This window comes from Trachymyrmex cornetzi, unplaced genomic scaffold (assembly GCF_001594075.2).
Source record: "Trachymyrmex cornetzi isolate Tcor2-1 unplaced genomic scaffold, Tcor1.1 scaffold129, whole genome shotgun sequence".
Lineage (NCBI taxonomy): Eukaryota > Metazoa > Arthropoda > Insecta > Hymenoptera > Formicidae > Trachymyrmex > Trachymyrmex cornetzi.
The window spans coordinates 1,289,488-1,293,908 of record NW_017295861.1 but is presented as its reverse complement, the minus strand read 5'-3'; the positions used below and the strand labels follow the sequence as shown (position 1 = coordinate 1,293,908).

Sequence of the window (4,421 nt, the reverse complement as noted above, 5' to 3'; positions counted from 1 at the left end):
TATAAATTATATAGAACTCTTTGTCTCGTCAAAAAGAAACGGGAACTCTATTCAGAACTCCTGAGTACTATAGTTGGGGTGCTAACTTCACATACCCTATTGTTGCACTATTTTCGCGAAAAACAGCTCGAATATCGATTATGATGAAAATGGAATACGCGATTATATTCTTATATAGAACTTTTATCTAGGTACTGCAAATCTGTCTTATCTAAGACAAAATTGAAATTTTGTAGAGCACTTTTATCTATTATATAAAAGTTTTTAATATCTACTTGTATAATAAGCATAGGCGCCGACTACGGGGGGGCATAGCAGTTTTGGCCCCTCCAATAATTTCATTGAGGGGGCAATGCCCCCATAATAATTTTTTTAACAATCGCAAATAATTGATGGGTACATTCCATTTAACACCCGCAACGCTTGTGGAATCATTTCATCCTTATTGTTTACCAAATGTTAAACAAGGACAAACGATGCTCGTGAGCGTTGCGAGCGTTAAGTGGAACGAAGCCTAAGGAAGCGTCGAGCAGGAACGACATATAGCGGATTTATTGTCAGAGTGAAGTCATGGTGAAGTTTGTAAAAATAATTTTAACGATTCCTGTAAGTACGTGTACAGCCGAGCATTTATTTTCTTCCTTAAGGAGATTATTAACGTATATACGAAGTACTATAACGCAACAAAGATTAAATTCTGTAAATATTTTACATACACACATGTAGAAGAAACAATGCAATTAGATGTAAATGTTGTTGCAAATGAATTTATAAACCGAACAGAAAATCGGCGCGCTAACTTTGCACGGGAATAGGAAGACCGCGCACGTAAAGATAGTACATACACTGTAATGAAAGTATGTAAATGCAATGTAAGTACCAGGAAAGAAAAGACCGTGAGAAAAAGGTCATTTGATACCCTTTCTCGGCCCTCCCAATATTTTTCATAAGTCGGCGCTTATGATAATAAGTTAATTTTATAATCGATATCCTTCGATATTTATGTAGTCCCATGTTATTATTACCTTCGAGTTTGCGATACGACATCGTGTGACTTCCGTCATCCCAATTTTCTCATGAAAGTCAACTTCATCGTGAAACCGGGGATCAACGAACTCTCTGCAAATCTCGTTAAACTTCTGTACACGCGTCGAAGATGAAATTAATTCAATATTGCAATTAGAAAATCGATATTAACGACCGGTCAACTTATATTAACGTTCTAGTATCGTTGCATCAATTTCAAGCATTCCGTAATTGTAACGAATTCGAGTCTGAGAGGAACATGTGCATTAAGAGAAGAGGAAAACGAGAATTACAAGCTTCGTCTCTCGTCTCGGGAGAACAGGAAACGTATACTCGTTGCAGTGGCACCGTTCATTCTTTTTTTTCCACGTTCTCTTTCCCCTTTCTCCGCCCGCACGATGTGCCATTCGAGACGAGCTTTTACGCGACCGTAACTGTAAGGTTGTTACGACGGTGTTACACGTATCACGCGGAACGACATGGAGTGGAGATCGTACGGTCCCCGGATACTGCTATGTAGACTATCAAACGTCGTCCTATCACGGCTCTCCGATGGATAACCAGAGAAGTCTCTCTGTTTCCAGCCTGATGTAATGTCTATTCTACCAAGGAAGGAGACGGCGCCGTCCTTCTAGCAACTTTACTTCGTATTTCGTAGTCGTAACAGACGCCCATGGCACAATGTATACGTAAGTATCGGATCGTATCCGAAAGGGTTTGTTACTCATGAACTACTAAGGCTCATAAATATTACGACATCGAGTAAAGCCTGATTATCAACTGGCGTCTTCCGCTCGTAATCGTCAACTAACGAAGCTACTTTACACATGGAATTATCACGCGATATACACACCGGCGTGGCATAAACGTTAGTTATTAATTAAATGAAAGTCGTGCGTTTTATACGCCATTCCGATGTGACTGGGTGAACGCGCGTTTCTAGGCACTTAGCCCTTAAGTGCATCGCCTATCTCGCCCTACATGTGCACTTACTTTCTCATTCTCATAACACGTGCCGATAACTTTAGTAATAGTAAAAAAAGGACATTACGGCTAATAAATCTTGCAAACATCGCTACGATTAAATATTTAGCATCAGAAAATTATTAACATTATATCGTCAAAATTATCATTTCGTTGGAAAAGGTGCTTTGCATGAAACAATGTTAATAATACATTTAGGTATTAAATAAATAAGTAAATGTTATATTTAAAAAAATATTTCTAAAAAATTTTTGTTTTAACGTTTACAACTTTTCTTACATTAAATCTTCACAGTTTGTTCAACATCGTTATTATCCAAGCAACGGTAAAGTCTCTCATGTATAATATTTTCGGTGATTATGTCGTAACTGTACTTTCTTTATTACATTACATACATTACACGTGTTGTTTCATGTGTTAGACAACCCGCGATATGACCGCTCAAAACATTATGTAACTGAGGCGTGACCGCCATGGTCGGGCCTTTTAATCCGGATCTCTTCCGAGGGTGAGTTAATTTTCTTCATCGGAAGGGAGTTTTTTTGATGAACGAACAGAGAGCAAACACCGGCGACGAGGGTCACCGAATAAAATTGTGGTAAAACCTGCCTCCTCGTCGGACTGGGCTGGTTTGTGGCTGCGACCGCAAATTAACGACCGCGACGCTCAAGATAAAATAACAAGCCGCATAAAAGAGCGCCGATACGTACCGATTATCTCGACCTACGTCCGCGATAGGTCGTATCTTCTCGTAGACTTTCGCATCGGCATCTCTCTTTCCGTTCTCTTCGTGATACAATGAGGAGTGCCGGACCGGATCCTCCCACGAACAAATAGGGAAGAATACCCGCCAATCTCGCTTTTCCCTAACGGTATCTGAAGATTCTAATTACGACAGAATTTTTATGACCTTTTATTTCATTTTAAATACGTATTACACTTTCCGCATGTAAAATTAATTAAATCAAAAATTAGAATTCTCACAAAATAAATAATATAGGTATATCTGCGGGTGATGAAATTATTTTACTGTTGATCCTTGTTTGATAATTTGATAACGTATAACCAACGACATCGCATGTGCAGCGTATGAAGATCAACTTGTCTTATATGCATTGAAATCCGCTGCCAATTAACGTATTTTATCATAAGAAAAAGAAATTATTTTTAATGAAATAATTAAATAATATAACACGCTTCAGAAATAACGCAAAACAAAATAAAATAAATCATAATCTTTCGTTATAAAAACAATTCCGCCAAAATTGTCGAATGACGAGACAGACCGTCTCCATCCATTCGTCGACGATGCAAGTATGTTAATCGCACTGCGATGTCTATTATCATGTCGCTGCCGAAGTTCAAGAAAGACAATCCGTGGGCTCCGTGGATAGCAGGGACCTCCCACTGGAGGAACAACCTTTGCCAGGATTCCCGTCCCGGGAGCGTTCTCCCGGGGGCCGACTTAATAGTTCGCCTTTTTTGTCCCACGATCAGCGTGCGGGTGGCAGGCTTCTCCTCCGGACCTCTTACCGACCTATCACGGGTTTCTCTCGGCTAGGTCGTCGTCGGTGTGCCTCACCAAAGGCGAAATCGGGTTCTCCACGAGTAGCCAGGAGGTCTCGCTCCCTCTTTCTCTCTTCAACGGGCTTCGATCCCGTCTCATTCCTCGTTTCGCCGCGGAGCGTCCTTCTCCCTCGCCCACCGTGTCGGAATGAAAAATCACACCGGTCAGCCACGCTCTCCAGCCGGATAGCGCCAAGAAGGATAGAAGAAAATCTTCCCTGACCCGCCCGGACCCACTGAAATGTTCGTAAAAACTTGAGGAATTCGTAGCGATCAGCTCATCGATGCTGCATCAGATAGATATAGCGCGGGTACCAAACATCGGAATAAACATTAACACACACACGATCAGGAAAATATTTTTAATAATTTGATGGAAAAGATTGTGTAATTGGAAAACAAAAATATTAACGTCGACTATTAAGATTTCTATCAAAATATCTACGAGAAATTATTTTAAAGATATGTAGTATCACATGTAAAATGTTAGTTTATTAATATAGAAAACGTTCAATTCTTTATTTTTTTTTTACTTCCATGTAGAAAAGTTGACATTTTATGATCCTACAAAAATTGCTCATATAAACATAGCAATTCATATGTGCATGCATTGGAATGTATTATCTTGTCGGGGTATGTTTCCTAGCATAGCTTTTTGTCTTTGTTCCGTTTGATATGGCAATCTTTTAAAAATATACAAGAGTTATCTCTTTATTCACCATAAAAATATAGTGGTTTTACATTTAGTAAGTAGAAAATATCGCTTGAAGTTACATTTGCATTAATCGCAATAAAAGCAATGAATAGAAGCGATGAATAAAAGCAACCAATCTTTATTAAAGATT

At 39.2% G+C, this 4,421-nt stretch overlaps 1 protein-coding gene across 1 annotated transcript in view; it reads right to left on the bottom strand.

Moving 5' to 3' along the window:
* Positions 1 to 4,421, bottom strand: part of stet (stem cell tumor) — a 449,207-nt gene that overhangs the window by 314,710 nt on the left and 130,076 nt on the right. The window lies entirely within an intron of this gene.